This window comes from Anabrus simplex, chromosome 2 (genome assembly GCF_040414725.1).
Source record: "Anabrus simplex isolate iqAnaSimp1 chromosome 2, ASM4041472v1, whole genome shotgun sequence".
Classification (NCBI taxonomy): domain Eukaryota; kingdom Metazoa; phylum Arthropoda; class Insecta; order Orthoptera; family Tettigoniidae; genus Anabrus; species Anabrus simplex.
In genome coordinates, this window is record NC_090266.1 from 408,844,402 (window position 1) to 408,869,020 (window position 24,619).

General features: G+C 42.1%; 1 protein-coding gene across 1 annotated transcript in view; it reads right to left on the reverse strand.

The window, feature by feature from the left end:
• Nucleotides 1-24,619, reverse strand: part of LOC136862861 (CLIP domain-containing serine protease B4) — a 263,539-nt gene that overhangs the window by 201,880 nt on the left and 37,040 nt on the right. The gene's annotated exons all lie outside the window — the stretch shown is intronic.

Here is a 24,619-nt window from a genome sequence, read left to right on the forward strand (position 1 = left end):
GAAGGCAATTCGGTTTTAGGAAAGGTTATTCCACTGAAGCTCAACTTGTAGGATTCCAGCAAGATATAGCAGATATCTTGGATTCTGGAGGTCAAATGGACTGTATCGCGATTGACATGTCTAAAGCATTTGATAGGGTGGATCATGGGAGACTACTGGCAAAAATGAGTGCAATTGGACTAGACAAAAGAGTGACTGAATGGGTTGCTGTATTTCTGGAAAATAGATCTCAGAGAGTTAGAGTAGGTGAAGCTTTGTCTGACCCTGTAATAGTTGAGAGGGGAGTTCCTCAGGGCAGTGTTATCGGACCTTTATGTTTTCTTATATATATAAATGATATGAGTAAAGGAGTGGAATCGGAGCTAAGGCTTTTTGCGGATGATGTTATTCTCTATAGAGTGATAAATAAGTTACAAGATTGTGAGCAACTGCAACGTGACCTCGAAAATATTGTGAGATGGACAGCAGGCAATGGTATGTTGATAAATGGGGCTAAAAGTCAGGTTGTGAGTTTTACAAATAGGAAAAGTCCTCTCAGTTTTAATTACTGCGTTGATGGGGTGAAAGTTCCTTTTGGGGATCATTGTAAGTATCTAGGTGTTAATATAAGGAAAGATCTTCACTGGGGTAATCACATAAATGGGATTGTAAATAAAGGGTACCGATCTCTGCACATGGTTATGAGGGTGTTTAGGGGTTGTAGTAAGGATGTAAAGGAGAGTGCATATAAGTCTCTGATAAGACCCCAACTAGAGTATGGTTCCAGTGTATGGGACCCTCACCAGGATTACCTGATTCATGAACTGGAAAAAATCCAAAGAAAAGCAGCTCGATTTGTTCTGGGTGATTTCCGACAAAAGAGTAGCGTTACAAAAATGTTGCAATGTTTGGGTTGGGAAGAATTGAGAGAAAGAAGAAGAGCTGCTCGACTAAGTGGTATGTTCCGAGCTGTCAGTGGAGAGATGGCGTGGAATGATATTAGTAGACGAATAGGTTTGAATGGCGTCTATAAAAGCAGGAAAGATCACAATATGAAGATAAAGTTGGAATTCAAGAGGACAAACTGGGGCAAATATTCATTTATAGGAAGGGGAGTTAGGGATTGGAATAACTTACCAAGGGAGATGTTCATTAAATTTCCAATTTCTTTGAAATCATTTCGGAAAAGGCTAGGAAAGCAACAGGTAGGGAATCTGCCACCTGGGCGACTGCCCTAAATGCAGATCAGTATTGATTGATTGATAATATTCTCGTGTTAGATACATAAAAAAAAGAAAACATTTAAAATAATTTCAAGTAACATTTAAATAATCTTGGACCAATACAACGCTACTTCGAGTCCTCTCTTCGTAGCTCGATGCAGGTCATCTTGCGTGCACAAAGATGGACACAGCGGACACTGAAGCATATGCTGGATGGTTTGATCTTCTCCGCAGTCACACTTGGTGTTGTCGCCATTGATGAAGCCCCATCCTGCCAAATTAACTTCGGACCTTCCCACTCCTGATCTCAACCTATTGAGAGATTTCCAGATTGTCCAGCTCTCATTGCAACCGGGTGGCAAACGTTCCTCAACCGCCATCTGCTCAGAGCCTTGGGGGATCTTCGTCTTCCATGGCTGTATCCTTGCCTTCTCAGCTGATACTATAAGTTCCTGAGATGTTCGTAGGAAGCTCTTCCTAGATTTCAGTCTCTGTACTGGAAGCTCATGTCCATGCAGTAGATGAGTACTTTCGTGCTTAACCTTAGTCCTTTCCTTATTTGCAGCTACTTCTCTTCGCACACCGGGTGGTGCTATCCCTGCAAGACGATAGAGTTTTCCAGTTGGAGTAGACTTTAGACAACCTGTAACAAGTCTGCAGGTCTCATTAAGTGCTATGTCTACCTGTCTGGCATGAGATGAATTGTACCAAACAGGGCAGGCATATTCCGCTGCAGAATAACATAGTGCCATGGCGGAAGCACGAATAGTTTTTGGTTGACTGCCCCATTCTGATCCAGATAATTTACGTAGAAGATAATTCCTGGTGGAAACTTTAAGTTTAGTGTTCATGCAGTGTTTCTTGAATGTAAGAGCTCTATCAAGCGTCACTCCTAGGTATTTTGGAGTTTCACAGTATTGTAACTCAACACCTGACCACACTATATGCAGCTTACGATGAGCTTCTCTATTTTTCAGATGAAAGGCACAAACTTGTGTTTTCATAGGGTTAGGCCTTAACTGGTTTGCCTTGTAATAGCATGACAAGCTTTCGAGGGCGATGGTTAGATTCCTTTCCACTGTCTCAAAGTCTGTACATTGTGTTGCCAGAGCAAGATCATCAGCATACAAGAAACTTCTGCTATTTGGAGCTACCGGCTGGTCATTCGTGTATATATTAAAGAGGATTGGTGCCAGCACACTTCCTTGAGGTAAACCGTTTCTTTCCGTCCTCCACCGACTGCGCTGTCCTTGGAAGTCCACAAAAAACCTACGGTTCTAAAGAAGGGTTGGAGTAAATCTGATTATCTTAATATCCTTGGTCAGATTGTAGACATTAACTAGCGGAAGTTGATGGTTGACGGTGTCGTACGCTGCAGTCAAATCTACAAAGACTACACCTGTCACCTTGTGTCTTTCAAAATCATCCTCAACGAATTGTCTAAGATTCAGTAGTTGTTCAGTGCAGCTCTTACCCGGACGAAATCCAGCTTGTTGTGGTACGAGGAGAGGGTCAATCATGGGTTGAATGCGATTTAGGATCATCCTTTCCAGTAATTTATATAGATGACACAAAAGGGTAACAGGTCTGAAGTCTAGGATGATTTCCTTCCTTGCCAGGTTTGAGCAAAGCAATTACTCTACTTTTTCGCCATGTCTTTGGTATCTGACCTCTGCTCACACATCTATTGAAGAGTTGCAGAACCCATTCTTTGGTTTTAGGCCCAAATTTCTTTATCTTTTCTACTCGAATGTCATCTAGACCCGCTGATTTTCCATTTTTACATTCTTTGATGACTTTTTCCAACTCCAACATGGTGAAGGGGACAGTGAGGTCACTTCTTTCTTCTTGAATCTTCCTCTGTATTTTTGGCCTTCGGATTTTATTGGTTGCTTTCCCATTTAAGAGCAGTTGGTGTGGTATCTGATTTGCAGTGACATTGGAAAGTTGGGTAGTCTTCGTTGGATCATTGTTAAGGTGTTTCAATAATCTCCAGGCTTTATGGCTATCTCTCGTAAGATCTATACTTTCAATAGTTTTCATCCACTGATTCCCTTTTGATGTTGTCAATGATGACATGAGATTGTTCCCAACTTCCACTGTCTTTTCGCCTAGGGGATTTTCTTCAAACAAAGTTGCATATTCCGTAAGCTGGGCAACAAGGTCTGAGGTAAGGCCAGGGACATACCACGTCCGACAGCCTCTAGGTATGGACTTTCTGGAGCATTTCTTTACGGCATCAACAAAAGTATCGTAACACTCTGGTGTTGGCTGAATGATGGACACTTCAGCATCTAACATCTCTGCAAACTTTGACCAGTTTGCCTTTTTGAAGTTATACCTCCTTCGGAATGGAACACTCTGTGGTCTGACTGCTGCATAAATCTGGCACATTATTGGTCTATGCTGCGTGTTAGGTATTGGGTTGCAGACATACTTTACACATTGTTGGCTAATATTATTACTGCTGAAAATCAGATCAGGGTTATATCCTCGTCTCCATCTGCCACTGTTAAATGAAGCTGGTAGTTTAGCATCATGAATGAGAGTTAGGTAGTTTGCTTCTGCCCATTCTTGCACTTTCTAATAATGATTTAGTGTTAACTACCATTCTGTTGTTTTAATTAATCAATTGTAATTAAGATACGTCTAAACGCGGTTTACAATTATTGTAGTGTAGTTATATTAGAAATTATCGTGCTTACTATCATTACGTAATATTTGTGTAGTACGGAAAAATCTCTAGGAATTTGGCTCTTACTAGAATGCTATTTTTTCAGTTAACCTGTTAAAACTAGGATATGTTTAATTGCAGTTTAGAATTGTAGCGTAGCTACCTTTATTAGATAGTATCTTGCATGCCTTTTCTGTTTGCAAGTAATAATAACAACAACAACAACAACGATAATAATAATAATAATAATAATAATAATAATAATAATAATAATAATAATAATAATAATAATCTGTCTATACATATACGAATTTAGTGTAACCACACATTTACATAGTTAGCCTGTTATTCCTAGTATTTTATAATTAGGATACGTCTAAGAATAACTAGTGTAGTTATGCTATTAGTTTCTTCCTTGAATTTTCGTCGTGAAATCTTTGAGCAGTGTACATTATTTCCTACTCTGGCGTATATACTTCTATTCATAGAATGCACTATTTTATTTCTGTTGATATTTCCATATTATTTCACATCTCCTTGAAGAGATCAAATAATGGTTGAGAGGTAACGGACGACAGGAATGAAGATAGGTCTCCCTCAGTCAACCGTACAAGATACGGTAGGTAGATAGGAGGGAGGGGCAGGAAGGGGGAGAATAATGTTTTAAGGGAAAGGGAAATGAAGGCTACGGGTTTTCCTCAGGGAGTGGTTCCAGAAGAGGTATCGATGAGTAATCAGTGTGAGTCACTGCAGGTAGGTCAGCAGTGGGAAGATTGAGATAAGGGAAGTGTAACAGAGGAGGTGCGAGGCATCAGAAAAAGGAACGGTAGGAAAGCGAAACATGGAGTAGAGGATACTAAGGGGAAGGTGGAACAGGGTAGAAAGAGGGAGAGAAAGGAGGAGGAAGTAGGCTCTCCAGGCGTCAGGGAAGTAAAGGGAGACCAGAAGAGAAGGGAATCTTATATGGAGGGCGGGGTTGAGGCTCTGTCTCAATTGTTAGGCTTGTGGGAAAAGTGTGTGGACGAAAGGGAACCAGGGTAGTGTTAAATACGAATTAGGCAAATGTTGAGGAACATAGAAGGCACGGAGGAGGGTAAGGAGAAAGTGCGAGGTAATTTTCAATTTTGGCACCAATAACTTAAGGCAAGAAGGACTATGTATTATAGATAATTCCACGTTAATAAAACAGTACTGCTCTTATGAACCTACAAAGAGTGAACACACCCCATGTTAGATACCCACAATTCCTCGTGATTAAGGAATATTATAATGTACTTTACATTGTATTATGAAAGAAAGAAACGGATAAGGTATTTTTTTGCCCGTGCATTATTAAAATAACTATGTAAGATTTTCTATTTCATAAATAGATTCGCAGGGAGGAAACACATTGGCGGGAACAGCCATAGCGTTGTTGCCCTCCATTTTCTTCCTGTCTCGCTCTGGTATATGTAACGCGAAATCCGTTTACTCTTTGAATGCTTGTAGCTTATTATTACTGTTGTAGAGAAGTCATCTATTAATGTGATGCGTATGCTATTTAGTCGTTATATCAGTGCGTACCGGTACTTATCTTGAACGTAAATACTAGGTGTCACCAATGTATATGCCGTAGTTTTTCCATTATGCTGTAAATGCCAAAATGAACACCCTCTAACCCTCACTCCCGTTGAATTCATAAAAAATAATTTTCAGCTTAGTTTCTTTTCCAGTTTACCTTGAACGTAAATACAGAGTTTCACAAATTTACGTGCCGCCGTCTTCCCGTGATGCTGCTGAACAAAGCCATTCGAAATCGCAACCATGGTGTCATAAGAGCAACATGGAGAGATCTATAACAAAGTCGGGGATGTGTGGGACCTGGTTACGGCAGCAAGGAACAAGTTTAAGAAAGTAGAGATTGTTATGAGTGGGATACAGTGTAGGAGGAATACTGACTGGACAGTGATTGGGGATTGTCCGACTCGTTGGCTGAACGGTCAGCGTACTGGCCTTCGGTTCAGAGGGTCCCGGTTTCGATTCCCGGCCGGGTCGGGGATTTCAACCTTAATTGATTCATTCCAATGGCCGGGGGCTGGGTGTATGTGTTGTCTTCATCATTTCATCCTCATCACGACGCGCAGGTCGCCTACGGGAGTCAAATGGAAAGACCTGCACCTGGCGAGCCGAACCCGTCCTGGGATATCCCGGCACTAAAAGCTATACGACAGTTAATTGGGGATTTAATCGAGACTATTGAATGGGTATGCGGGAAATTGGGAGTAAGATTTTTAGATTCTAATGCAGGGCCTCTCAGGGTGCATGCGCCTGGTGCATGCACTGTGCACGGTGCAAAAGACGACTTCGCTTGGTTGACCAGAGTGCAGACCCCCACTCCTCGATTTGGAGCAATAGCGCTGTCTCTCTTTTCCCACGCCTGTCTCGCTCGCTCCCTTTGCCTCCCTCTTCCTCACTTGCTCCGTAGCGCTCCAAATCCGAGCTGAGTTTAGTCGAGCTTAGCCGAGTAGGCCAGAGACGAAGCGTTGGCCCTAGCCGAGCCGAGCGGGACCGATGCACTGTGCACAGGAACTCTGCGCCGCTGTTTGCACGCGTGAAATTTTGGGCGTTTGAGAGGCCCTGTTCTAATAGGTGGGTAGAAAATAGGGATATACGTTCAGGTGGCCTTCACTTGAACCCCAGTATATATAAGTTAAGGCGTTTGTTTAGAAGAAATATAGGGAAGTACATTCAGGGAAACAGGGTGGATTAAGGGGCGGTGATACATGGGAACCAGGAAGTCAAGTAAGGATGACAGAAACGTAATGTTAAACTATAGAAGTATTGTAAAGAAAGGAATAGAATTAAGTAATTTGATAGATATACAGGTTGGTCAGAAATAACGTGAACCGGGTATATGAACGTTTAAGGATTGGCATACTCAATTTGATAAAATCGATATCTCGCGCCTTGCAAAGTCCACTTGAATTCGCCCACGGCGCGAACCGATTGGCTAACTTCAGCAGCTGATAAAATTATAACGGTGCAAGATATCGAATTATTTTTTTCAAATTATTTATCAGAATGACCATCCCTCCAATGTTCATATGGCCGGTTCACGATATTTCCGACCACCCTGTATATTTACCAGATATTGTAATAGGAACTGAATCATGGCTGAGAAGTGCTATTACGGATAGGTTTTTTGAACTGAACTGGAGTGTTTATCGTAGAGACAGGTTAGGAACAATAGGGGGTGGTATTCATATCGATGAAAGGAAAATTTATAGGACACATGAAATTCTAGGTATAAGTCTTATCTCTAAAGATAATAGGCAAGTTTATGTTTTTGGGATGTACAGACCTGGCAAGGCTGGCGTTGACGCCGATACGGAATTATTTTATAAGCTAAACGGGTTATGTGGAGAACAACCCAGAAAGGAACGTTATAATCTCAGTTTACCAGATGTTAACTGGGAAGGGAACGTAAATGACAGAAAGCATGACAAACAAATGGTGAATAAGTTAATATAGGAAGGACGGCTGAGTCAGAGCTCAACAGAGAAACTGAAGTGATAGATGGTATAAGTGATCATGAAGCTGTTTTTATCGTCGTTAAAATAAATGTGATAGAAAGGAAGGCTGTAAATGTAGAACTGTTAGGCAATATTATATGGTTGATAAGAGAGGTACGGAGAACTTTTCAAAAATCGATTATGATCATTGGAAAATGGTAAATAATTTTTTTTTTTTTTTTTTTGCTAGTTGCTTTACGTCGCACCGACACACACAGGTCTTACGGTGACGATGGGACAGGAAAGGGCTAGGAATGGGAAGGAAGCGGCCGTGGCCTTAATTAAGGTACAGCCCCAGCATTTGCCTGGTGTGAAAATGGGAAACCACGGAAAACCATTTTCAGGGCTGCCGACAGTGGGGTTCGCACCTATCTCCCGAATACTGGATACTGGCCGCACTTAAGCGACTGCAGCTATCGAGCTCGGTAAATAAAAATATAAGAAGTCTACGCGATGGATTTAAAGTCATTGTTGAAGAGTGTGAAAAGAGGATTGTACCATTACAACTGGTAAGGAAGGGTAAGGACCCAGTAAAAGAAGATGTTAAGGAGGAGGTGCAGATTATATGGAAATGGAATTCGGAATGGTTGCGGAAGTAACTGGTTTGATAGAAGGCAGTTCATGTTTACAAAAGGTTATTCCACTAATGCTCAATTTGCACGATTCAAGCAAGAAATAACATTTTAGATTCAGGTCAAATGGACTGTATTGCTATTGCCCTATCCAAGGCTTTAGATAGGGTAAATCATGAGAGATAGCTGACGAAAATGAAGGCTTAAGACAAAAGTGTGGTTGAACAGGTGGCTACATTTCTAAAAAACAGAACCCAAAAAATAGAGTAGGTGAAGTATTATCGGATCCTGTAATGTTTAAGAGTGGGGGGGGGGCAGGCAGTATATTGCGACATTTATGTTTTCTTATAGATAAGGGTCATTCAAAAAAGAAATGAGCCGAATGTTATAAAAAGAAAACCGCTGAAAGGATCGTATTTCAATAGCCTGCGGTAGAACGTGTGGTCCCCATAAGAGCGCTGAGGTCCAAACTCGCCACTGGAGGGACATGGGTGCACACCACGTGACGACATAGCAAGCACGCGGACCCGTTGATCGTCCACTACATCTAGTCGTGCTGAAAACATTGAAATGGAGGCTTCAAAAAAGAGCAAAGGGGTGTAGAGCGTTTCCTGATAGGAGAAGGAGTGAGGGGAACGAAATTTCATCGAAGAATGACAAGTGTACGGAGAGCATTGCATGTCGTTGCAAGGATCAAGGCATGACAAGCGATTCAGGGAAGGAGGCATGTCGTTGGCCGATGATGCACGGTATGGAACGCCATACCGCATTACCGTTGCCATTGTCCAGCAGGTGGATGCTATAGTGGTACCAATCACAGGCAACGCCCAGACCCTTTGTTTTCCTCACATAATAGTACTAATCACAGGCAATGCAAGCCCGTGGTGTTCCGCATATAGTGATACCAATCACGGGTACTCTAAAAACATAGTGATCCACGTACTGTTGCTAATAATCACAAACTTGTAGTGCACCTAACATAGTGGCACTACTTGCAAGTAAAGGCGACCCATGGTGTTCCTCGCGCGATGGTACTAATCACGAGTAGTCTCGTGGTTATAACTTATTCATCCCTTGGTCGCCCCTTTTAGTCGCATCGTACGACAGACAGGGGATACCGTGCGTGCATTCGTCTGTGTTCCCCACCCACAGGGGGTAGTGCGTGCTAGGGCACCTAGTTCCGCTTTTACGTCCTCCTTTAAAAATGAAACTTCGGATGAGAATGAGATGAAATTAAGCAGCATCTGAAGTCGTATTCGAGTATCACACACTGCAAAGTAATCAGTCTTTCAAGTCAATGGATTGTACTTCAAAACTTATTCACTGTGATTTTGAACTTAAATTCACTAACGCCTGCACCAAATCCTACCAAATGTTTTAACTCTTCCTGCGATTTCTCAACTAGCGTTTGATATTTCTGAAGCTAACTTTATTTCACTTATGACAGATGCGTCTAATCATGAATACATTAAAACAGGGCCACTCAGGGTGCATGCGCGTGGTGCATGCACTGTGCACGATGCAAAAGACGACTTGGCTTGGTTCACCAGAGACAGACCCCCCCACTCCTCGATTTGGAGCAATAGCGCTTACTCTCTCTTTCCTCACGCCTCTCTCGCTCGCTCCACCTGTCTCCCTCTGCCCCACTTGCGCCGTAGCGCTCCAAATCCGGACTGAGTTGAGCCGAGTATAGCCGAGCTTAGCCGAGTAGCCCAGAGACGAAGCGTTGATCCGAGCCATGCCGAGCGGCAGCGATGCACAGTGCACGGAGCTCTTGCGCCTCGCTCTGCACGCGTGAGATTTTGGGCGTTTGAGAGGCCCTGCATTAAAACATTGCCATTGCTTGTCAGATCCTTTAGTCCTTTTGAAGGAGTTCAGGTTAAACTACTGGAACTTAAATCCTTGCCTGGAGAAAATGCCTTTTTTTTTTTTTTGCTAGGGGCTTTACGTCGCACCGACACAGATAGGTCCTACGGCGACGATGGGATAGGAAAGGCCTAGGAGTTGGAAGGAAGCGGCCGTGGCCTTAATTAAGGTACAGCCCCAGCATTTGCCTGGTGTGAAAATGGGAAACCACGGAAACCATCTTCAGGGCTGCCGATAGTGGGATTCGAACCTACTATCTCCCGGATGCAAGCTCACAGCCGCGCGCCTCGACGCGCACGGCCAACTCGCCCGGTAAGAGAAAATGCCAATACACTGAGTTTTTGACTGAGTGTTTGAAAAGTACAAACGCAGAGGAATCAACTGTAGCGCTCTGTCCCAATCCTAATTGCAATTTTGGTGGTATCTACAAAATTTGTTAACTAAGTTTTCACAAAATTAAAGAGACTGTGGGGTATAATTAGGTTGGTTTGGATGTTCTGCTCACATCACTCACAACATTAATCAGACAGCTGATGATGCCCTTCCTGTTAATATCGAAGGCATTGTGTAAAAAAAAAAAAAAGTCAATTTTTACTTTTCCACTGTGAGAGTTGAAAACCTCAGAATTTTGCGTATTTGTCGATAACGAATATAAACAAATTTAAGACAAGGTGGCTTGCTCTACTCCCTGTCGTTCAACACCTCTGGCAATGTTTTTACACTGAAGAAAATTGAAATTGCAACACCCAGAAGGAATGGTGCTACATTGCTGTAACTTGAACGTACAGGACGAGTGTTCGGTTGTGATTCGATAATTACACTTTCAGGTCCCTCTGACCGGAAGTTTGGACAACAATCAATACAGGATGTGCCCATCAATCGAACACCTTCTGCAGGGACACGGGCTCGTAAGCCAGCTGCACGCAGGCGATCACTAACTGTTGTGTAACCGTGGGGTGCCACAACTGCTCGAATTTGCGCTGCTGTTGCATGGGGTTCCATCCGGGCCATCCGAATGAAGCGGCGATCCTCTCTCACAGTTGTCTGTCGCGCTAGGCCTGTGCCAGGTCTACGAGTGTGGGTACCTTCATTTGACCACTGCTGCCATACACGTTGTACCGTAGATGCCTGTCGGCCAACACGTGCAGCGACAGTCCTTAGTGATAATCCAGCCTCACAGAGCCCAATTATCCGAGCCCCCTCAAACGGCGACAGTTATTGATAGCGTGTTCTTCTCTGTCGTCGAGGCATGTTTGACGGGGAACACTTCACTGCACAGACTGCAAGTCAACTACGCTACACCAGAGTCCGTATACTGGAGTTTATTCCTCCGCGACCAATCACGTGGGGAGACCTGTAGCAACAATCCAATGGGTCTGAAACTTTGATCGTTTACATACCTACATGGCATCGTTCAATATCTTGAAAATCAACACAAACGACCAATGCCTTCATGGTGTTGCAATTTCCATTTTCTTAAGTGTATCTCTAACGTCATTTTTTAAGTATCGAGATAGGGCCTATATGTCAATTTTTCACTTAAGTTCTCTTTTCAAATCCTGTGTCAGAAGCATGGTTCTACTTCATTCACAACCAGGCATCAACTTCTCAAACTGTTAAGAATTTTGAGGTAATTTCCGTCTTAAATAATTAGAAACAATTCTAACATCTAAGAGCAAGGACTACTTTATTACGCCAGCTATTGGAAGGATACCTTTGAAACTGGAAAGAAAGGGACTTGCACCAGAAGTTGCAAAATTTAAGAAATATATCTATACATTTTACCAAACTGCAGTCAGCTTCCGTAGCGTAACGGTTAGTGTTATTAGCTGCCGTCCTCGGAGGCCCGAATTCGATTCCCGGTACTGCTAAAAATTTAAGAATGGCAGGAGGTCTGGTATGTGGTGAAATGGTACATGCAGCTCACCTCCATTTGGGGTGTGCCTGAAAAGTGCTGCACCACCTCGGGATGAGGACACGAGTTTACATTTTTTTTTTTTTACCGAACTGCAGTGGAATATTTAAGTAAATGGGCTGTATGTTGTTGTATGTTGGGTATTCAGCCCGAAGGCTGGTCGGATCCTCAACAGGTCCACCATTAGCTGCCATAGATGGCCTAGGTGTCACTGAAGAGGCGTACTAGGGAAATGAGGAGTGAGGTAGTTTCCCCGTTGCTTTCCTCACTGAACCAGAAGTTGGTATTGCATATCAGTCTGCCAAGCCCACTGAAATGCATGCACCAACCGACCCTATGAGCTACAATTTTACACCATCCAGAGCAGGGACTGGCTGCATAAAGAATGGCATTACTAGCATCACTCATACCTCAGCCACTTTCGTATTGTCAAAGCCAAGGATAAGACTGAGACAGGTCAATGAAAGTAACAAATGTAGTCTAGCCCATACCAGAAGACATAGTGCACTGTAAACACTACATCTTGCCAGCAAAGACCTAAATGGGCTGTATCTTTGAAAATATGAAATATTTTAGCGGGGTTACACATCAGGGGATACCCTGCTTGGAGGTAATAGACAATGCCTGTGCATTTATGCGAGAAGTTGTGCCTTCACTAACAGAGGACACTGCTCTATATGAAGAATATAGAGATGTTAAACTGTATGTGGCATCGGAAAGGTCGGTAAATTGGAGTTCTAAAAGAACTTCGCCAGATGAATGCTGGTAGGAAATAATTTCCTATTTTAATGTCAGTAATGTTCCATGTTCAAATAGGCTATTCTTAAACTGGTTGAATTTCTTTGTTTACCCAGAACCAACGCCCCAACCGAAAGAATGTTTTCACTCATGACTAGTTCATGGACAAGGGACAAAACTCATCTGTCACTACAAACACTTAAATTAATCTTAATCAATAATGTCAACTTTGATTACACATGTATTGATTTTTATAAAAGGTTATGTGATAAAAAATGATGTCCTAAGGAAGATTCATTCTTCAGAAGAATATTAGTAACGACAGTCGAAGTGCAGCATATCAATTTGCTTGTTGCCTTATATGGTTATATACATATTTATATAAAATCAGTGTATTTTTCCTCCCCTTTATATATCCACTCTTTTTTTCTTGACTGATGTTCTGATTTCATTATTAGAAAATGTAACGTCGTCCCGCATGATACAGGAATATGGGAGCCTTATCCAGATCTAACATTTCCTACGAACGTGGTCAACTATATATTAGTACGGCTCCTTGGTTAAATGGTTCTCCGATTCAAAGGGACCAGAGTTCGATTCCCGGCAGAGCGGGGATTTTAATTGCACATTGTTAATTCCCCTTGCACTGAGACTAGGCAATTGTGTTCGTATTAATGCACATATCATCTACATACAGCACGCAATACTACCAACCACCACAGACACATGCCTAGGCCAAAAAATATGAAGTAGGCAACTATATTATTAATTATATCCAAGTTACAAGCGAAAACAATTTTGTGCTTTCTTTACAGTCGTACCCATGCCGTCCCTATGGATGAATTGTACATACGTGCGAGCTGTCTACATGATAAACAGATGTGAACGATCTTCGTGACCGGCGCCTACACCCAGGCGATGACCTCCAGGATAACGGAATAGCAGTCTCCTTACTACAGAGCAAGTTTTATAATTATTGCAATGATGCATCCATGAGTACCACAGCAATGTAATTCGAATAATGAAGAAATACACATTATCATGCTGTCGTCACGTAACATCATCATGTACTGAACCCTTTAGTCACCTGTCGATCGTCGGGCATCTGCCACAGCTGCTCCAGTAGTAAAATTCAACTCTCTAAATCTTGGGGGTCGTAACGGGTCTTCTCTTGTCTCTTCGCCGACAAGTCGACAGGATTCAGAGGAAGGCATAAACTACTTCAAATGATAGGAAAAGTTATGTTTACTGAAACTTATTGAACTAGAAGGCTTCATTTGAAGTTGTTTTACGATACACAGAAATCTGACATTAAAAGAGAATGTAAGTCACATCTGATAATGTTTAAAATGGCTGAAACAAGTACTGTACATTATTACGTCACAATCTATCTTAAATGTAGAATTTAAATGTGGGGACGGCAAAGCCATAAAAAAAGCGAAAAAGCTGAAAATCAGAAACTCAGATTTCAAATGAAGAAAACTGTGGGTTAATCAACACGATCCGTGGAAAATCGGCCTGTCACAGCTGAACTCCAAATTTACACTTACTAAGGTTCTCTCTCTTCTCACTCTCCCAAACTGTCAAAAACGTATACGCTAGTTCCCAGGTGGCAAATCAGGTTGACTGTTTTTTTTATAGTCTGACCGACTTAAGTATCTCTCTCTTCCTGCAGAAGATCCTAATACTCTTGCACAACGTTAATATTACAACGTTGCGCTCTGGAGAAATTGTTATTCGCACTAGGGTATCACTTTGACGAACCCGATATTTAGCAACTTTACGGAAGTTTTCACTATTCTGACTTCCTGTATGATGAAGTCCATTACTTCAGACACCAAAAATGTATACAACTTCACACCGCTCTTTACGGTATCACACGTGGATTCGACCTCGTTGACCGTCCCAGAAAGAATGAAGACGCCCCCCATGGGGGTGGGGTATATACAGGCTTCTAGGGAACGCAAACCACACCGTCCACTTGTTGCACAATTTTAATGTCATTTAACATGCCACTGAGATTTTTACGAAGATTTTAGGCTCTTCGAATTCCTTAACTGTTTATCTTTGCAATGGTGATAGTCTCAATTTTTTCCAAATCCTTCGCGGGGGCGTAATTGCTAAAGCGTCACTTGCTAGATTTCCCGCGACTTGATGTAATCATGGCACGCGCTGACTATTCCCTGGCATTTGGCCGATGAGGCTCCTGTATGAATATTTGAATATATATACGAGGAGTGTTTTTTTTAAAATAAGGACCGTTTGAATATAACTACACAACGAAAGACTATCTTCAAACACCACATTTATTTGCATTTTCTACATACTTTATTTTTCAACATAGCCGCCAAGTTATTTAAACACTTATCGTACCTTAAAACTAAGTTGTGAATACCGTCTTCATAGAGTCTTGCCGCCTGCTGCGATAACCAAGAGTTCTTGATCTTGCGCTGGGACAGAGTCTGTTTGGCCTTCACCTTTACCGACGAATGTGTGTGTACATTCCATGCTCTGTTGCTCCGATTCGGGCGTGATATGCGAAACCCATGTTACGTCTCCCGTTACGATCTGACGAAACATACCGTCACCTTTTTCGGTATAACGAGTCAAAAACGTAATCGAACACTTCAAAATCTGTAAAAAGACAAAATACTGCAGTGTTCGATGACTTTTTTGAATCGTTATGCCGAAGAAGGTGACGACATGTTGAGTCAGATCGTAACGGAAGACGAAATATGGGTTTCGCATAACATGCTCGAATCGAAGCAACGGAACATGGAATGGAGATACATGCATTCGCCTGCGATGGTGAAGGCCAAACAGACTCTGTCCCAGCGCAAGATCAAGATCAAAAACTTGGTTATCGGAGCAGGCGGCAAGCGTCTATGAAGATGGTATTCAAAAACCTAGTTGTAAGGTATGATAAGTGATTAAACAAACTTGGTGGCTATGTTGAAATATAAAGTATGTAGAATCTGCAAATAAATGTGATGTTTGAAAATAGTCTTTCGTTGTGTAGTTATTTTTAAACGGCCCTTACTTAAAAGACACGCATCGTATTTCCCTTTGAGCTAAAGTTTTGTAATAACTTCTCAATAAACTACTTCTAATAATATTATCTTTTGTTCAGGCCAAAATCTCTCAGTGTTATCAGTTACCAATGATTAATTACTATATGGCATCCAAATAAGTTCCGAATGCGGGTCACGTGACGCGCAGCCAAGAAAGTCAACATGCAAGAATCTAAAATATCGATGTCCTTTCTCGTTCTAAAATAAGAATGGAGGATCGCTCTCCAGTGCGCACAAGTACTGCGAACTCCCAAGGCGGTCCTTTCGAACTTGTAGGATATGTTCATTCAGGAGCACTTATATTGATATCAGTAAATCCGTAGAAATATCACTCAGTTACTCACTATGGGGAAGGGGCCACCAAATGTTTCTAGTTTCCAATTCGAATGTCATGTTCTTGCAGTCTTCAACGCAAAACACTGCAGGGTCTCTCTTACAAACCCAGACCGAACGCGCGGTATTTGTACTTCGGCTACAGCAGCTGCAGTTACGGGAGGCGCGCGCATAGTTCTTGACCTTGCCAGCAGCCTGCACGTGTTCGACCTGGCAAGCATGAGCCGCCAGTCTAAATCTCAGCTGTTAACATGGTGAGACTGTTATCATTGCAACACCGTATTTTCGTATGTAAAAGTTCTGGTTTCATCTTAATGGCTGAGTACTGTTGGTGTGCAGAAAATCCTAATGGTGTTCATGAAGTCCCTCATTATGATAGGAAGATTGGTGTGCTGTTAGTGCAAGACGAATAATTGGGCCTATTTTCTTCGAGATGACAGCAAATGCAGAGAGGTACCAACATGATATGAGGCCGTTTTTTTCATCAGTTAACGGAAGAAGAAAAATTGCGTGGGTGGTTTCAACAAAATTCTGCCCCTGCTCATACAGCAGAAGATTCCCTTCTTACAATCTCAGAACTGTTTGCAGACAGAGTGATCAGTGCTGGTCTATCTCCCCCTCGTTCTCCATATCTAACAGTGTGTGATTTTTAATTGTGGGGCAAACTGAAAAAAAAGTTGTATCGAACAAATCCTCACACTCTGGAGGAACTGAAAGAAAATATTACGAATGAAATAAGAAACATTACAGTGGCAGAAGTCGCTCGCGTCGACCAGAAAGTGGTTACCAGAAACATCGCCTGTATAACCCAGGAAGGATGACACTTTCAACATCTTTCGTAAGGTAAGATTCCATATAAGACTGTATACGCGATTAAAGCAGGGCGGCCGCGCAGGACGTAAGTTCTGCTGAGGCAGCTGCCGTAGTGCAGATTACATACAAACACCGCGCGTTGGGTCTGGATTTATAAGAGACCCTATATTTGTTCAAATAATAGGACATGCCTTACATGCCTCTCAAGTGTACCAAGAACCATATCTCTCAATTCTTAAAATCTCTATAATACTTAGCTTGTAAGTTCTAAGAGTACTCAGGGTTCCACAAGGTAGATAAAGCTGCATTCATAAACACAGCAAAATGAACACAATGAACGCTGTTCTGATGGACTGCATATGCATGTGTGGCTGGGAGGCGTGGCGAGTCTTACGGAGGATAATAGATCGAAAGAACAATGTTGGATACGAGGTATTGCTCGCGCACCGTCGACATAATTATGTTCTTCGTCGGGGTTGAACCGTGTCGTCGTTCTGTGTATTCTCCCTCAAAAAAGAATGAGCGCATGGTCTTGTATGTTGCTCGCTTTTATGAGACTTAATTTTAGTTGTAATGAAAATATAATTCATCTTCCATGTAGATACAAACACAGTGGATTCCTATAGATAACATTATACCTATAGATTCAATTGTTTCTGAGAAAAGTGTACCTGCGAGGAAGTTCTCCAATACCATGCATTCATTCATTTGAGCGCCTGTAAATTATATACAAGTTATTGAGTTTCGAATACAGTCAGTTTAGCTTCCTGGGAACACTGAGTTCCTCGGATGGACTTGGGACACTCCAGTCACCTTCATAAAGAATACTGTAATGTATAAATAAAATGGATACAATCTTTCTTATATCTCAAGGATATTTCTTGCGAAGCTGAAAAGCAAATAATAATAATAATAATAATAATAATAATAATAATAATAATAATAATAATAATAATAATAATAATAATAACATAGTCCAATAAATTTGTATAAGTGCTGTTTATCCTCTTCCGACCCAATGTCCACATATGTGGACAAATGTTTTATTCTCTGACGAACAATGAATTTCGAATTTCCCTCCAATATTACTTTCAGTGTGTTCTCAAAGGATCTCTCTTTAAACTTCACTGTTTTTCAACATTCTATAACCTCCTTGGTAGCACTCATCAAGTTGGCGGAAAGTGAAGACATGGATACATCACAGGACAGGCGACTTACAGGTAAATGCTTGTTAATACTTCATTTACGGGCTTGCATGATAAACTCTTTCAGTTAGTTTCTGGTAATCAAAGACCTGAACTGACGAATAATGCAGAAATTTATTTTTGTTTTTATTTGGTGCCGACTGTATGTGCATGCAAATTATTTTGTCCACACACGTGGACATTAGGTCTCTATAACAATAGCTGGGTAAGACTATTTGTCCACGCATGTGGACATTTGGTCTTACCAACAATAAGTTGCTCAAGGTAATGTCGAGACCATGTTGCCATGGTGCCTAATTTAACTAAATCTACATTAATGTAGAACACATAGGGGAAACTCTCATAAATAATCATACTTATTTAGTTACACAATCAATTATGTTTCTAGGTTTGCCGGTCATCTTCCTCTAGCCATGGATGTTAAAGACATGCAAAAATGCCGAAATCCTGGCTGCAATGAAAGAAGCCGCATTCTCTGCATAACATGCAAAGTCTACTTGTGCCCTCTTAAGGACATGAATTGTTTTGTGCATTTCCATACGTAAAAGGGAAGAAAACTTACAGTCTGTTACTGAAATAACATTTCAATTTGTGTTTCATTTATGTGTTCATGTCAGCTGATTAAAAATAATTCTATACATTTAGAATTGATTTAAGTTGACCCAACTCTTTATTGAAGTTAAACCATTATCGTACTTGAAATATTAGCGGATTTCACCATTTATTCATAAAAGTGAACAAGAGGCATAGACATAATGCAGACCTAATGTCCACATTTGTGGACAAATTATATTAGAAACGTCTGACGGTAAAAAATATAAATATTGGTACATATTGTTCATTTAGGAATATAAGAGCTCAGAAATGTGGATTTCATTATAGTTGTCCACTTGCGTGGGCGTTGGGTCTGAAGAGGAAGAAAATAATGGATAGGAGGAGCTTCGTGGGATGCAAGTTACTGCTCGCTCACCGCCGATATTTAAAAAGAAGGTGGACGCTGTAACTCAAAGATATCGTTAATGCTTATTTGTTTAAGGTCCCTTCAATTGTCACAGATTATAAGAGACACCTGTGTGCCGCATTTGTTCCCCACAGTGATTTCTTAACGTATTGGAAACCAACGACATGGGATTGTTTCATTTAAACATCCTCAAATGCCACCGACTCTATACCGGGCACAGGATGAGAATGACAAGGACTAACTGACAGCCCCACTAAAATCCGTTGATGAACTTCATGGCTTCAGGAGGGAATTAATATTTTTCAGGACTTGAGCTCTGTACTATATTAAGTTACTGACAATTTTCCTCAATATTTCCCAGTCACCGTTCTGTTCTGGACACCAGAGCATTGGTAACATTTAGACAACAATATCATGAAATTTTGCAGAAGAAAGAGGGGTTTTTCAACCAAATTTGACAGAAAAAATACATTCTTGGCTTGAGAATATCTGAGAAATAGCCACGGAGCTAGATATACTGCAGATATTAATCAGCAAAGTAAAAACTGGTAGTTATGGATCTCTAAAACGAAGGATGGAATAGACAAAAGTTTGTCAATGTAATCACCTGGTAGATGCGTGACACCTTCAGATATCGAGAATGTCTGGCAATAACGGCAATAAGAGAGCAGCAAAAACTTTCAAATGATTTTACTCTTGAGTTGTCCAAGATTCTAGGATTCGGGAAATTCGAAGTTGGCTGGATTCTCCTCGAAATGTCCTTTTATCAATGGTTGATGTTTAATTCTATTTCTAAAAGGAAATATACGTGTTAATTCAATGTTGACATTGTATATTGGCAGTATCGTGGGTAGCTTGTTCATTTGAAAGCTATCTGAATGACGTAATGAGGAAGTAGGAGAGAACAGGCGGTATTTCCACTTTGCGATAACTGACTGGAAGTTCGGAGACATCCCGCTGGCTCAAGGTGCCTTACAGCAAGCAGGAAACAATTCAGATAGTACTGTTCTCAGTTGAAGCTTCAAATATCTTTCCTCTTCATCCACAACTGAAGCCTCCGTGGCTCAGGAGGCAGCGCGTCGGCTTCCCACCGCTGGATTCCGTGGTTCAAATCCCGGTCACTCCATGTGAGATTTGTGCTGGACAAAGCGGAGGCGGGACAGGTTTATCTCCCGGTACTCCGGTTTTCCCTGTCATCTTTCATTCCAGCAATGCTCTCCAATATCATTTTATTTCATCTGTCAGTCATTTATCATTGCCCCAGAGGAATGCGACAGGCCTCGGCAGCCGGCACAATTCCCATCCTCGCCGCAAGATGGGGGCTTCATTCATTCCACCCTTGACCCGGTCAATGACTGGAAAACAGGTTGTAGGTTTTTCATCACAAGTGAATAAATCTTTCTTTCTTTCTTTCTTTCTTTCTTTCTTTCTCCGTTTACCACCCAGGGTTGGTTTTTCCCACTGAGGGAGGGATCCTACCTCTACCGCCTCAAGGGCAGTATCCTGGAGTGTGAGACTTTAGATCGGGGATACAACTGGAGAGGATGACCAGTACCTTGCCCAGGCGGGCTCACCTGCTATGTTGGACAGGGGCCTTTTGGGGAATGGGAAGATTGGAAGGGATAGGAAAGGAAAACGGAAGGAAGCGGTCATGGCCTTAAATTAGCTACCATCCCGGCATTTGCGTGGAGAAGTGGAAAACCACGTAAAGCCACTTCGAGGAAGGCTGAAGTGGGAAATGAACCCCCTCTATTCAGTTGACCTCCCGAGGCTGAGCAGACCCCGGTCCAGTCCTCGTACCACTTTCCAAATTTCGTGGCAGAGCCGGGAATCGAACGAGGGCCTCCGGAGGGGGGGGGGGCAGCTAATCGTACTAACTACACAACAGAGGTGGGCAAGTCAATAAATAATTGTTTAAAATGCAAACTTCAGTGAAAGGAGAAGAGATGAAGAGCGGCATCGCAAATAATTACGGAACAAAGTTGAACTGCATCGACCTGTATTACAAATAATGATATGATACCAGAGAGCTGAAATGTGCGAAACGGAGGAAGAAGGCATGAGTGTGTGTGTTGTAGTGGTTTCAGGAATGGTATGATCAAAACATTCCCATACGTTGCCCGGTTATCCGGGCAAGACATGGTTATGAGGGTATTTAGGGGTTTTAGTAAGGATGTAAAGGAGAAGGCATATAAGTCTCTGGTAAGACCCCAACTAGAGTATGGTTCCAGTGTATGGGACCCTCACCAGGATTACTTGATTCAAGAACTGGAAAAAATCCTAAGAAAAACAGCTCGATTTTTTCTTGGTGGTTTCCGACAAAAGAGTAGCGTTACAAAAATGTTGCGAAGTTTGGGCTGGGAAGATTTGTGAGAAAGGAGACGAGCTGCTCGATTAAGTGGTATGTTACGAGCTGTCAGTGGAGAGATGGCGTGGTAGGACATCAGTAGACGAATAAGTTTGAGTGGTGTCTTTAAAAGTAGGAAAGATCACAATATGAATATAAAGTTGAAATTCAAGAGGACAAATTGGGGCAAATATTCGTTTATAGGAAAGGGAGTTAGGGATTGGAATAACTTACCAAAGGAAATGTTCAATAATTTTCCAATTTCTTTGCGATCATTTAAGAAAAGGCTAGGAAAACAGATAGGGAATCCGCCACCTGGGCGACTGCCCTAAATGGCAATCAGTAGTGATTGTAGTGATTTGCAGGAAAATATTTAAGCACTAGGATAAGTTCTGGCTCGTTTGCATGATTCAGGAGAAAAATCATGTTCCTTTTACAAGTGTGTAGTGCGAGTGTCTAACCAGCGTTCGTATGGATTGCCAAATGTGACTGCAGATTACGAACCAAAGGAAATTCTGCCGGGCTGAGTGGCTCAGACGGTTAAGGCGCTGGCCTTCTAACCCCAACTTGGCAGGTTCGATGCTGGCTCAGTCCGGTGGTATTTGAAGGTGCTCAAATACGACAGCCCCGTGTCGGTAGATTTACTGGCACGTAAAAGAACTCCTGCGGGACTAAATTCAGGCACCTCGGCGTCTCCGAAGACCTTAAAAAGTAGTTAGTGGGACATAAAGCAAATAACATTATAATTATTTAAGGAAATTCTCATTTCGAGTGTTTGACAAACAAACATTTACATTTAAAGGATAGCGATATAGTGGAGAAAGATCATTAGAGGCACGACGATTTTGAACGAATATGGATGGGCTTGGGAAATTGCCTCTATGAATAAGAAAACGACAAAACCAAGGTGAAAAGTGTACTAGTGCAGTATGAGGTCAACAACAAAGCTTACGTGACTAACGAACTGTTCGAGAAATTGCTCGATATTCTGGGCCAAAAAGAAAAAGTTACAACAGAAAAATTATGTTCATCGAAAAGTGCGCGCAACATACAATGTTTACATTTCTGAGGTGCGTAAAATTATTCTACTTTCTTACAGATTATGACATCAGTAGTACAGCCGATAGAGTAGTAGTACAAACCCTTAAGATTTCTACCGTCAACCAGTCCTCTGCCCCTGTGTCTGGGGGGGTTGAGTACACCCACAGTATACCCTGCTTGTCATAGGAGGCGAGTAAGAGGGGGTAACCTTGGCATGGCACATGTTTGCGGCATTGTATTTTGAATGGGAACCTTGTAAGTTGGAGGATAAGAGTACGTGCCTGTTGTAAAAGGTGACTAAAGGAATCATTTGTATTCCGGTCTCCTCTTGAGGGTCTGACCAAAGTTAAATGTGGAGGGCCTCTTACGTGTGTGACTATGCCCAATATCCCGGATGGTATTCACAGACCGCTGGGTGGGAGAACTATGTACCCATGCACTAGTATCCGCCTGACAATTCAGATCCCAGTACAGCCCAACGTTTGAGCCGGCAGTCCTCCGTAAAGGCTATATCGGACTTCGAGTAATACCTTCCAAGCCAGGGGGTGTTAACTTATCTACGTGGCGGCTACAGAAAGAGACCATGATTGGAGTCTGACATTCGGATAGGATACATTCGTACATAGCTTCTGAACGATCAAAGTCTTAATTTTTTTTGAACTTGTTTTACGTCGCACCGACACAGGTAGGTCTTATGGCGACGATGGTATAGGAAAGGGCTAGGAGAGGGAAGGAAGCGGCCATGCCTTAATTAAGGTACAGCCCCAGCATTTGCGTGGTGTGAAAATGGGAAACCACGGAACAGTAGCATAGACAGGATTTCAGTTGGGGGGTGGACATTAAGATAGTTCTTCATTCAGAATTTTATTTTGATAGGTGTCCAAACTTCCAAAGCTTAGGTGGCATAGAATACCTAAAAAGGAAATGAGTCTCCTTGGATCCAAGTAAGAGTGGTGGATTCGTGCGGATTCCAGAAGCTAATAATATACATTATATATAAAAGGCTAAATAAAAGTAGTTTTGCTTAAACTCCTGGGGTGTCTGGACTACATGGATGACCCCCTCCCCCCCTCCCCCCCGCCAACATCGGTTATTCCCATCCCAACATAACTGCAGCATTTCGTATATTCCGAGTAGGCCTACAAGTGAAATTAATGCAAGAATATATAGTTTGAGTAAAGATGCAATATTCTGCTGTATAATAAATACGGTAATTTTATTATAATAATGGGCATGTGATAAGCTATAAAGAAGCGACATGGTATACAATTAATGCGGCAAAGAAAAAAACACACACAATATAGGCCTATATAGAATGTAATGGGTACGGGTATGGATAATTTGTTATTTGGTAAAGAAAAATACACGTCACAACATAATATGCTAGGTAGGGTTTACCTTGTCCTATTTGTTTCCCTACCGGGCGAGTTGGCCGTGCGCGTAGAGGCGCGCGGCTGTGAGCTTGCATCCGGGAGATAGTAGGTTCGAATCCCACTATCGGCAGCCCTGAAAATGGTTTTCCGTGGTTTCCCATTTTCACACCACGCAAATGCTGGGGCTGTACCTTAATTAAGGCCACGGCCGCTTCCTTCCAACTCCTAGGCCTTTCCTGTCCCATCGTCGCCATAAGACCTATCTGTGTCGGTGCGACGTAAAGCCCCTAGCAAAAAAAAAAAAAAATTGTTTCCCTCGCAAGCCTGGAATACAGAATATAGTAAAGTTACAGTTTTGTGACGCTAATATTCATATGTATAATTTTTATTAACGTGCCAGAAATCAACGACATGGAGCTGTTGCCATTTCAACACCATTTTAAGGGCCACCGACCCAAGCCAGGATTTGATCCTGCGAACTCTGACTCAGAAAGGGAGCGACTCAACCAACTGAGCCACATGAAAAGGAGGCGTTTGTGATTATTGTTATAAATAGATGCGGTTAGTATTTTTACAAAGGTTTTATGAGGAGCATTTATTAAGGCGTACGTTTTCCAAATGTCCTAAATGCACGAGACCGGATGGAAGAACTAGCTGGAAGCTAATGAGCCTTGCAAGGATTTCGCTTCCTTCTCTGTTTACTTTTCCAAACCAAACTCCATGGCGTACCAGCCCCGAAGGGCCATCGCCAACCAAGCGACCGCTGTTCAGCCCGATGTCCTGCAGATTACGAGGTGTCGTGTGGTCAGCACGACGAATCCTCTCCGCCATTATTCTTGACTTTCTAGACCGGGGCCGCCATCTCACCATCAGATAGCTCCTCAATTAGAAACACGTGGGCTAAGTGTACCTCGAACCACCCCTCAGATACAGGTAAAAAACTTGACCTGACCGGGA